This window comes from Lacerta agilis, chromosome 1, assembly GCF_009819535.1.
Source record: "Lacerta agilis isolate rLacAgi1 chromosome 1, rLacAgi1.pri, whole genome shotgun sequence".
Taxonomy (NCBI): Eukaryota; Metazoa; Chordata; class Lepidosauria; order Squamata; family Lacertidae; genus Lacerta; species Lacerta agilis.
In genome coordinates this window covers 35,542,028-35,554,732 of record NC_046312.1, presented here as the reverse complement: position 1 = coordinate 35,554,732, position 12,705 = coordinate 35,542,028, and positions in this window count along the sequence as shown.

The following is a 12,705-nucleotide window of genomic DNA, read 5'->3' as shown; positions in this document are numbered from 1 at the left end:
CAAAAGGTACGTGATGTTTGGGTTATTCCTTCAGAGAAGCTGAGTACAGCTGGTTTAAACTGTTTTTGTTATCTTTTCTGACAAGGTCATGCTGACTATAAAAGTAAGGCCAGAAGGAGCCTGGGTTTCATTTTGTCTTTCCATCTCTCTGGTGTGGTGTTCTGTATATAGTGTTAAAGTTTAGACTTATTTTAAGTTATTGTAAGTTTAAGTTAAGTCTCCTGCAACTGGATTTCTTATAGACAGTATCCTGAAGAAGTGTGCATGCACATGAAAGCTCATACCAAGAACAAACTTAGTTGGTCTCTAAGGTGCTACTGGAAAGAATTTTTTATTTTGTTTTGTTTTAATCAAAGTTTAGTTAGCAATGCTTATTGTGCATGTGTATTAAACATGAAATGAGGTAATGATGTACATGATTGGTGAAAATTGAAATCCTTTGTTTGAAATGTTATAAATACCCCTGCCCGGACCTTTGCGAAAAGATTTGACTGTAACCTATTGCTTTGCGATAAACAACAATGGACTCCTAACTCTTCTTGTCTCTGAGTTTTATTGGTGTAACTCAGAAGAGAAGCCATTTTTGGCTTACAACATCATGGCAATATTAATTGCCTCTGGTCTTTTTTTAGGGGGGGGGGAATCCTGCAACGTGTTTAAGTTTTTACTCTGCAAACTATACATTGGAATCTACTCTGGATCCATTTTGAGTAGAATTTCAATGACAGTATGTGCCTTTCAAAGAACACTTATGATACTGTAATGATGAGGGAAGGGTGCATAAGTCTTCTATATTTAATAGCCTACAAAAGCAATGGAATGGCCAGCATGGGCATACTATTGTCCACCACCTGCCCACTGAAGTGAAGAAATGACAACAACCTAGAATAAAGGTTCACTTTTGTTAAACCAAACACAGGATCTTCAGTCAGCAACCGCCATGGGTAAGTGCCTGAGAAGGTAACAAAAAAGGACCATTATTGTTCCCCAACATTACCACAGGCAGTGGCTATGATTGTTCTATGGAAGCTCAAGCTACAGCATAGAGTCAAGACTGTTAAAAGATTCACCTGCATAAGGAAATCCCAAACTGTTTAGCTGTATTTATGGCATTCTGGCCCTTGAGCCTGTAATTTTCACCTGCAGAAGTTGTAAAACAACTGTTGAAACAATTAGTGGGTTTAAATTTAACTGTGAAAATGCTTTCAGGAACGGGTGTGTGTGTACACACACACACACACACACACACACACACTAAAGCCAGTATCATGAAATATATTGTCATATTAAGATTGATGTGGAACTTAATTATAGTGGTGAAGATCAAGTGTCAGTTGGAGAACTATATTTACAGCCATCAGTGGAAATCTGATTTTTCTATATTATGTACAAACAGCTTGTGCTAATTAGTGTGAAATTTAATTTGTAATAATCAGTAGACAGAAGTGCCAAAAGAACTTGTCATGTTAATTTGTGTTTTTCATGGCTGCGTGGAGAAAAACACACTCACAGAAGACACACAGAATCATGCTCAAGCCTTTTTATAATGGACCAAAAGGCAGGAGAAGGGCAGCATGCAGCTCAAGCTCTTGACTCTTCACAGTGACAATATTGTCTTCCAGCAGCTCTGAGAAGAATTGCCCTCAGCTTTCCCCTTCAGGCTCCACTTCATTTTACAGGGACAAATGGGAAACATAAAAATTGGCTTGTTAGTTCGCATCAGCATATAAAATTTAGTTATCCATGGTCTCATTGTCCTCATACTCTCCTTGGTTCCTTGATCCTCAGTCCCCAGCCTCTAAAACTCCTCTGCCTGCCCTTCCCATGATCAAGAGTAGTATAAGTTCTTCACAAAGTGCATAGCTAAACTATGAAATTCACCACCACAAGATGTAGTGATGGCTACCAACTTGGGACGACTTTAAAAGAGGATTAGAAAGTGGATAAGACTAACAATGGGCACTCGCCGTGATGGCTGTGTACTACCGTCTGTGGAAGAGGCAGTATGTCTCTGAATACTAGTTGCTAAGGAGCACAAATAGGGACCGTGCTGCCACGCCCTACTTGTGGGCATCTAATGGGCATCTGATTCGCCACTTTTAGAACAGGATGCTGGACTAGATGTGCATTTGGTCTGGTCCAGCAGGGCTCTCTTCTTATGTTATCCCTTTCTCTACACCTCTCAAAGCTGCTCAGTCCTTCAGTTCCCTGTGTCCTTAAACTCTTTATTTATTTATTTATTTTATAAAATGTATATATCACTTGATTGTAAAAAAGTGGTTTACAAAAGTAAAACAATAAAATTATTACTAAAAACAACATTCCAAAAATCAAAACCTGGGAACTAAACCACCACCACTGTGGCCAATCCACTAAGCTACACCGGGGGAAGTGGCTTGCAAGGTGGAGCAGAGCTGCTGTGTTAACTTCCTGGCAGGTGGGTCACTGTTGCTTGCCAGAAAGGAGAGGGGCGAGGTGGTGGGAGATTGATGCGGCGCCACTGCACTTGCAGAGCCAATCATGTGCTCCTGCACTACTGTGCTGTTTTCCCCTCCCACTTCCTCCCATAGAGCAACAGCAACCCACCTACTGGGCAACTATCAACAACCATTGCCATTGTACTCTTAGAGAACACCTTCTCCTGGTCAACAGATAAGGCTGTCCTGGCTATCCCTGCATTAAGTGCACGAGCTGCCTATTTTGAGTGGCTCCATGTCTATAGAATATCCTCCATTCATACTCTGGGTTAAAAACTTACCTTTTTTGTCAGGCTTTTAGAGGGTGATGTGATATGTAAGTCATGGTATCACTAATTAAGTTACTGATGTATTCTAGGGAAATCTTTGCTATTCTTGCTTATTATGCATTATGCTTGTATTGTGTTAGGTAAAGGTAAAGGGACCCCTGACCATTAGGTCCAGTCATGGATGACTGGGGTTGCAGTGCTCATCTCACTCTATAGGTTGAGGGAGCCAGCGTACAGCTTCCTGGTCATTTGGCCAGCATGACTAAGCCGCTTCTGGCAAACCAGAGCAGCGCACGGAAATGCCATTTACCTTCCCACCGGAGAGGTACCTATTTATCTACTTGTACTCTGACGTGCTTTCAAACTGCTAGGTGGGCAGGAGCTGGGACCGAGCAACGGGAGCTCACCCAGTCATGGGGATTCAAACTGCCAGCCTTCTGATCGGCAAGCCCTAGGCTCTGTGGTTTAGACCACAACACAACCCGCATCTTACTTAGTTGTAAATAACACTGGGACTATTCCTGGTGAATGGTGGTATATAAATATATTTATTTACTAATTTCTTGATTAATAAAAAAACAAAAGAAAGAGAAAGAGCAGCAGACACGGATCAGGTGGCCTAGTGTTCTGAGGTTGGCTAAATGCCATCCATTATTTTATAATACTCTCTTCTCTCATTCTTTCAGTTTTAATTTTTTTACTGTGTGGATCATTGTTCCCTGTGCTATTTTTCTAGAAAACAAGGTGCCAGAACTCATCACAAATGCCTCCCTTGTTCTCTTAAAATGACAATGGTGCCCACCTGAGAGGTACTGGAACTGAGTTCCTGCAAGTTCCAGCTGAAAAAAGCCCCGACTTTTCCATATATTCTCCGAATGTCGGATTACAAGTGCACATTGTGTTGACTCCATTGCCCCCCCCCCGGCACAAACCTTAAAAACATGTTTTCATTACTCTTCCTTGAGTGCAAGCAGTAAACAATTCGAAACCTTCTTATTTCTCTCGTTCTGGCGGTTTTGCATTTCTCCCCACCATTTTAATCTATCTGCATTTCCTTTGGGCAGGAAGCCATTCCAGTGGGGTGTATAATTTACTTTCCTTATCACACACTGATGCGTTGATTTTGTTTTTCTTTTATCATTCATTCAAATTATTGTTTTCCTTTGGTGATGGATTTTGCTGCTACTATGTGTACTTATTATTTGCGTTTGTGGCAGGGATTCTTGGCTTGCATTTGAGAAAGACTATTAAGTGTTGTCCCCAAGCAATCAGCACAAATGCAATAGAGTGCCAGTGAAAAAGGCAAACAAACACAGATGCATGAATAGAAACACAGTAAATGGGGATGCATTAAATGCTTTAAAGGGGATGTTAATCTTCTATGCTTTATGTGAATTAAAGCAAACATTTTTAAAATTAAAACAAATGATTGAATGTGAAAAGATCTCTTAGAAAGGGAGAGCAGTGGATAAACACAGTGAATTTGAGCAGGGGGCCATGTTGAAAGCAGGGGGAGCTGCCCATCTCCAATCCATACGTGTCTTGGTTTTTGGTTTTTGGTTTTCATGTGTGTATATCCCTGCTTTCTACACATTTCTCAAGGCAGCATACAAAGAAAAGAAACAAAGAAAACCTACCATGTGCCAGATTAAAGATGATGAATCCTGCCTGGCACACATTGTGCCAGAGAGTTGCCTAGACTACTAAGGGAGGCTGGAATCCACCAAAGCTCTTTAACTAGGCAGGGAGTGGAATTAAGTTCATTTCCAGCAAGAGTGTGGAGCTGGATCTAGCCAGTAGACCAGATCCTTCTTCCACAATTATCCCTATGTGCCAGGACTGACAGGTGCGTATGGTTTGGCCAAAACAGCCTCATGGACCAAATGGTGAGGGCTTGTGGGTCTAATTATGCCTAGAGGGTGGGAAGGTTCCCCACAACTGATTTAAGGATCATATGTTCACATCCTACCAGGCCAGGTTCAAGGTTCTTGTGTTGATATATACAAAGCTCTGAACAACTTGGGTCCAGGATACCTAAAGGACCACCTGGGCCCTTATATTCCTGACTGACCCTGAGATCTTTCAGAGGATCACAGGTAGTTGCTCCCCCATGCTAGTCTCCACTGGCCTCAATTAGAAGCTGGGCATTTAATGTCACTGGTCCCATGTTACAAAATGCTCTTCCAGCAGAGATTTGGCAGGCATCCTTGGTTTTGACTTCCAGCATTTCTTGAAGATATTTTTATGCTGACAGGCCTTCACAGTTGTTTAAAATGTCCCTTGAGTAGCCAGCAATTTTAAGGAGTACTTCATGTTTCTTTTAAACGTTTTTCTGTTGTTGTGCACTGCCTTGATGTTTTGCGAGAGGGCGGTATATTACTATTTCTAAAAATCTATATAGGCTATATAAAAATGTAAAGTGTCCATGTCCGTTGGTTTCCACTTTTCACCGAAACCGCTTGAGCGACAGCGATGAAATTTGGACACAACGCCACATGCCACTATGGGAGTGTTCCTAGCTACATGGGGTATACAAATGTCACACTTACGCAAGGTCAAAAACCCTTTTTTGGACCTCAAAACTCAGCCAGCAGACCCTGCCGGGCATGCTGGGAAAAGAACAAATAGGGGAGGTAACAAAACATCACCTTCTAGCAACGGCTATACTGGTACTGCAGCTACAAAAGCTCCCCCCTGCCAAACTCCACCATCGCCCCCACCAACTCCTCCTCCTCCTACAGGCCGAACCTCAACACTCTTGCCAACCCCCCCCCCCCCCGCACACGCCGCAACCACCACCACCGCTGCAACAAAAGGCAGCCTCGGCCTCCGCTCTCTTCCCCTCCGTGACAGGCAGGAAACCACCGCCGCCGTACGAGGCAGGCTGGACCTCGCCGCTACCACGTAAAAGGTAGGCCGTCACCATCACACAGCCACCGCCACCGCCATCAAATGCAGGCCCAGCCCAACCGCCGCCCAGGCCCCCTAGCCACTGCGACTGCCGTGAAATGCAGGCCCGGGCCCCTCACCACAGCTGCTGACGCCACCACTGTCAGAGGCAGCCCAGCCCACCCGCCGCCACCCACTTCCCTACCGCCACTGCCGTGAAAGGCAGGCCAGACACCATCCCCACAGCCGCTGCCGCCGACGCCAGAGGCAGGGCCAGCCCACCCGCCACCACCCCCATGAAAGGCAGGCCAGGCCCCTTCACCACCACTACCTCCATCAAAGGCCAAGGCCGTGAGAGGCAGCCTTTCCCCAGGCTCTACACAGTAACCTCTACAGTGGTGCCCCCTAGACGAATGCCTCGCTAGACGAAAAATTCGCTAGACGAAGGCATTCGTCTAGTGGAAGGCTGCCCCGCTAGACGAAAAAGTCTATGGTGCTGCCTCGCAAGACGAAATTTTTTTGTATTTTTTTCCGTTTTGCGGAGCGCGGCTGTCATTGCCGCTCCGCAAGACGAAAAACCCGCTAGACGAACATTTTCGCAGAACGAATTATTTTCGTCTAGCGGGGCACCACTGTATACAAAAATCCCACAATGAAAAAAAAATCCCATTTTAAAATTCCAAAAAAATAAAAAATACAAAAATCTCTATTTTTCCTACAGTGCAATCAACCTGCCTCAAAACATCAATATAATGTCTTCAAAAGCAACAGGTCTTTGTACTCAGAAAGCCAAAACCAGAAAACAATTCATTGCAAACAAATCTCAGGAAGAACGTTCAACAATAAATGAACAAGAAAGACAAAGAATTGCACAAAAACGTGCCGATGAAGCAGAAGAACAACGTACAGCCAGACCATTTCAGTTTCGGAGATTACAGTTCCTTATTCGATTAGCGCTTGCCATGACAATCAACAAATCTCAAGGACAATCTTTGAAATTCTGTGGATTCGACCTACAGCCAAATTGCTTCTCACATGGAGAACTGTATGTTGCATGTTCGAGAGTTGGAAAAGTAGAAAATCTCTTAACAAACAATGGAAAAACAAAAAAACATTGTCTACCAACAAGTATTATAATATTCTACAAAGTACTACCTTAAACTGTCTCTATCCTTTCTTCAAAATCTCTATCAAAAAGTATTGGAAAATTATTAAACTTTGAAACATTAATCCTTTCTTCCTAATTTCACACACATAGCCACAGCAACGATGTGGCCACAGCAACGATGTGGCCGGGCCAGTTAGTACCATTATATAAGAAAACACCCTTTAGCCTGAAGGTTAAACACATCCCTACCAAGAAACAATTAAAACCTACTCTCTCTCTCTCTCTCTCCACACACACACACACACACACACACACACACAAACATGCTATCAAAAAAATCCAGAAACAACATAGCTCTTTCATCATCACCACCACCACCACCATTGATTGTTTCCATTGTGTGGCCAAGCGGAGTCCCCCCGAACCCCGGGCAACCCCTGAGGGAAATAATGACACGTGACAATGTTCTATGGGATTAAATTGGCCACAACTTTATTAATATTCAGATGTAGGAAGACCCTGGCTCAGGCATTGGGCGTTTATCCTTCCCAGCCCCCCCCCCCAGCTGGGGTTCTGGGTAACTTCAGGGTTATCCATCATGAGTGGGGAGTGGGCTAGCTCTGGAGAACATATGTTCAAGCAGATAGCCCACCCCCATGTTCGCCGCCACCAGGGCCGTCTTAGGGAGATCGGCTGCTGTGGTGCGACGATCCCTCCGGCGCCCCCAGCGTGCCGCCTCTCCGCTGCCTCTCTCCTGCGCTTGCCGCCTCTCGGGAGGGGGTGGGCGAGCGAGGGATGAGGGGTGTGGTGCTGGAGAGGCACGGGGCTCTGCGCGCCCTTCCAGTGCTCCCGGGACGGGAGGCGAGGGTGGCCGGCTCGCAGCCTAAGCCCGGGACCGGCATGGGTGGCAGTGGCTGTGCTGCTGGCGTGTGAGCGCCCGGCCGACAGCCCGCCTGTGGGGGCAGGGGCGGGTTGGGGAGGGGGACGCCCGGTATGCCGGCGGGCTCGCGGGGGGGCCTTGGGGGGCCCGGCACCCTGGGGGGGCTGGCGCCCTGGTGCGGTGCACCACTAGCCCCTATGGATGAGACGGCCCTAGGCCGCTGGAGGGGGAGGGCAGTAACGACCTCTGGGTGTATGGTCAATGCCTCCAACCTGAGACCCCTTTAACGGGAACCCTGTTATTGCCGCCGCAATGGGGGCGGGGGTCACTGCCCCCCCAATCTTGTAGATGACTAAAGGATTCCGCCCAAGGCCTGCAACCGCCAAAATTGTGATGAATTGCTATGTGAACGGCGAAACCTGCCAATGCAGGGAAAGTCCTTTCCGGCCCTTCAACAGCAACCTTGTCATAGCAGCACCTGCGTGCCAGTGTGGCTGTGGAAAAAAAGGTGGTTAAACCTGCAAAGTAAACGTCAATTGAGGGAGTGGAGGGTGGGGAAGCTCTGAATCCAACGGCCGCTTCCCAGGTATGACTCAAGTTCTATTGTGTGTACTGTATAATCCCTCCTTCTACCTGGCCAATCCCCCTAGCAACACCTCCCCAGCCGGGATTGGGTGGCTGCTAGAGTAGGTGGAGTCCACAGGTATCCAACCTGGGAAGGCGGTGCCAGGACCAACTGCCAGGAGCTGCACCGTGATCCAAGGGAGCTACTCGCGACCACGCAAAAGGCGCACCCCATTTGATGTGGGGAACGTTCATTCTCTCTCATAGCATTTGGCTGTCCTCCACACGTTACTAACACAATGCTAATAGCAAAAGGTACAGATGGCAGAGACCAGACATATTGCTTTAACCCAGAAGCCACTAACACTCTGAGCATTAATTGCATCATCTGCATAATTTGGCACATTCATCCATCTGAAAATAAAATGAAGTGGTTTTGGCCAAAATGTTTTACTGATAACATTATTGGAGCAGTTTTGAAAAAACCCTATGGTTCTGCTTATCATTCCCTCTGACCTTTGTTCCCAGCACATTAAGAAGCAGGTTCAAAAACAACTGCAAAGCATTTCAGTTTATCACCACCTACGTTACAAATAAAAAAGAACTTAAAAAATATTCACTGACCCATCACACTCATTATCCAGGATAATTTGTGATTTTACAATTAATTAATTCCCTGCACTCCTTCTCATTTCAGCTCTCCAACCATACCTGCAAATGAACCAGAAATACAGCCCCCAGACTGAAAAAGGGTTCCCACTCTGCAATCTGTACCCCGGAATCTGGATTCCTGTCCAGAATTAAATTAGGTCTACGCATATCAGAATCTGAGAACAACTACAGTACATATCTCCAATTATGTGTGTCCATCAGGGACTTCTGCTTGTTCAAGAGAGCCTCTTCCCCTCCTTTTGCTTGAATACCCCTGTGTCTCACAAGGAGAAGGAGAAGGAGAAGGAGAAGGAGGAGAAGGAGAAGGAAAAGGAGAAGGATTCCCCTGACAGAACCCATTCCCCCGACAGAATTCAACACAGGACTATATTTTGCTCCAAAGGTTTGTTGGACCCCCCTGAGCAGGTTGAGATGGGGCGCAGGGGGAAGGAAAGTCCACTCACATGACTTAGATTTTACCCACAATTTAATAGGCTGGATCAAGACACCTTTTGTTTATGGAAGGAAATAAGATCCAGTGGAGGCTGGATTTAGAGAAGGGGGAGGAGATTTTCACCCATTCCTCTTTCCACCTGCAGACTCCCACACCATTTCCCAAAGTGCTTTGGACAGTCCACGAATGATACAAAGCAAATTTTCAGCAAGGGTCTGCAGGAGGAATACGCAAAAATGGCCTCTCCCCGTCCTCTGGAAGATGTATCTCATTTGGTGAGTTTTATTCCCAGGAACCAGCCCAATATATTTAGTAAAGAATGGTATCTTATAACATTAAGCAACAGTGGGTGCTTCATAGGTTAATATTCAAGGTGGAAAAGAAGACAAGCTAACAAAATTTAAGGAGAAAAGGGAGCTGTATGCACCATTACCCTGCCAACACAGATTACACACACACACACACACACACACACACACAAATCACCTAAACAAAATCGAAAATTCTTTCTAGTAGCACCTTAGAGACCAACTGAGTTTGTTCCTGGTATGAGCTTTCGTGAAAAATCACCAACATATTGGTAGAGCTATCACAGTGCATTTAATTAACATTAGGAAAAAATAAAGAAGTTTCCGTGACTGTGCTAGTTGGCCATCTGTCCAAATAGAAGCTGGGAATGAATGCATCCTGACCCTCTTCCATCTGTATTTGTCAATGGTTTAACATCAAGGAAAGCACAAGTCTAACCCACACGAATGTTCATTCTGATTGCATTTGCATAAATGTTTAATAATGCCATTAATGCCCCAGCTGATAAATAGTTATTTGTGCAAAACTGCATGAATTTAAAATTTTCTCAGGTGCCACTGAGTTTCAGGGAGATATTTATTTTAAGGATTTGACTATAGAACGTCAAACAACCTTCATGTGTGGAGACCCAGCGCATATGCTCGCTTGCCCTATCAGGAGCTCCTCAGATGCAGCAACCCAGCCCCATGTAAGCATCTGTGCCATGACTGATTGATTTAGAAGGAAATTTATATCCTGCCTAAATGTATGCCAACATAGGATGTGATCCTATGTGGCTGCACCCCCCCCCCGGTCCCTCAACTCTCTCTCTCATACACACACATGCAAACTGTGCAGATGGGCTGGCTGTGGGGACCTTTCCAGAATCAGAGTCCTTGGGGTCTCATTTCTTGGGAAAGAGCCATGTAATTAAAGCTCATTCACATGATGTAGCTCAGTGGCAGAGTGTCTGCTTTGCATGCAGAAGGTCCCAGGTTCAAACCCCCAGGTTCTCCAAGTAGTCCAGGGAAAAGCTCCTGTCTGAAACACGGTGGGATGTAAGTAGGGAATTCAAAAGGAAATTATTATCATTGATATAGCACCATTAATGAGCATATGTTATGCGGTATATAACATAATGCAAAATATCAGAAAAGCCATAAATCAAAATGATAAGTCTGTGCCCCCAAGGAGCTTATAACTGGAGGGCACGATTCATCTTTCCACATGGAGCATAGCTCACCAGAAGACCAGACCTACCTGATTCAGGCAGCAAATGCTAGGGGAGGGAGCAACAACAGCAAATATGTTGAGCTCCCATTGGATTCCCCTCTGTTGCCACACAAATTCTCACAGGGGCACTAATCTGGCCTCTTGTCTCAGTTATCCCAGTAGAGAGCCTATAAAGATAGAAAAGAGGCTCTGCTGAGCTTCTGGAAACCTCCACCTTCCCTGCATGTGCAATCATGTGAAAGGGAATATAGATTGTGGCAGTGGGAAAGACACCACAAAGAGAGAAAAGAAGGAAAGGAAAACAGCAAGTTTCTATTTCACATAGAGATGTGGCTCAATTATGCAGCATCCATAGTTTGTGGCAGAAACAAAACAAAGCACTGGTTTTGCCAGCCCTATTTGGGCCACATTCACACCATGCATTCAATGCACTATGACACCACTTTAAACACTCCTGGCTCCCCCCAAAAGAATTATGGGAGCTTAGTTTGTTAAGGGTGCTGAGTGTTGTTAGGAGACCCCTATTCCCCCCCCCCAGAGCTACAATTTTCAGAATACCTTGTGAAGAGGGATTTATTGTTAAACCTCTCTGAGAATTGTAGTTCTGTGAGGTAGTGGTTGTGGTAGTGGTTGTTGTTACAATTTGTATATCACCTTTCATATGTAGATCTCAGGGTGGTTCATAACATAAAATTATGTTTAGGAGGATCTTGTCAGGAGATCTCTTGCAGGGATGTGGATCCTTTGCTTGTGCCTGACCCTAGCACCAGCCCTCCTTAAGACATTTTTAAGAGCCTCTCACAGTACACACGCCAAAGTTTTGGGGATGGATGGGAGGGTGGGTATTTGAAAAATCCAGCCACCTTGAATGCCCTGACTCCCTCAATGCACCTATCCTCTCACCATCATTGCTGCCCTTACCTGGTTGCATGCTGGATAGAGCCAGTGAACAAGCATTGCTGTTCTTCCTCCTTCTCAACACTGTTGTTGTTTGCTTGCTCCTCCCCTCTGGGCCAAAGCAAGGGTCAGGTTAGCATTCAGGTTGCAATGAGAAAGAGCAGGATGAGGCCCAGGGGTTCTTGTAATTGGTGCCCCTGCAACTGCTCAGCCATGCTGACCCTTGACGCCAGTTCCCTGGGCGAGATGATGCTGTTCCAAATTCCATCCATCTGATAAAATAGTATTTTTTAATCTTTTTATTGTGTTTTTTTATTAAAGATTTTCTTTATTCACAAAAGTATGTGCAATGTCTCTCTCTCTCGTATTTTTTCCAAATCAGTTTCATTTGTTGAGACATTAGGAAGAAAAAGGGGGGGAAAGGTGGGCGGGGGGGATGGGGGGTTGGGTGACTATGTTTCTATTTTACATAATATATGTAGGGTTTGGTGTCAGCGTTGTTTGTGCAGGTTCCCTGTTGTTCGCTTGTGTTCCTTTGGTGGTGAGAAGTTGGGGTTGGCCTAGGGTGTGATTGTTCATTTGTGGTTGGCTGTGGTGGTCTTTGTTTTCATGTGTGAGTGGGGTGGGTGGGTGTTTTGGATCAGGTTAGCCATATTGATCTGTACGCTGTTGGTGGATTTTTGTCGTTGTCGTGTTGGGCTGTGTATGTGATAAAGGGGTAATTATCATCAGAGAAATTGCTGTTGCTTTGCCGACTTAAAAAAGTTTCATCATCTCTTTCCCCAACTCTTATATGGACAGCGATATTCAGCTTATATGAACCAGCATTAGAAATTTATTTTCATTTATTATCCCATGAAGGGAAGCAGAAGGACTATAAAAATACCTTCAAATTTTCAGCTTGCCTGACAATTACGTCTTGCTGAATATAATAATTATTTATGGATAGTTTAACACATGTTTAATAATTTAGAACTTCCAATTTAGTTTTGACA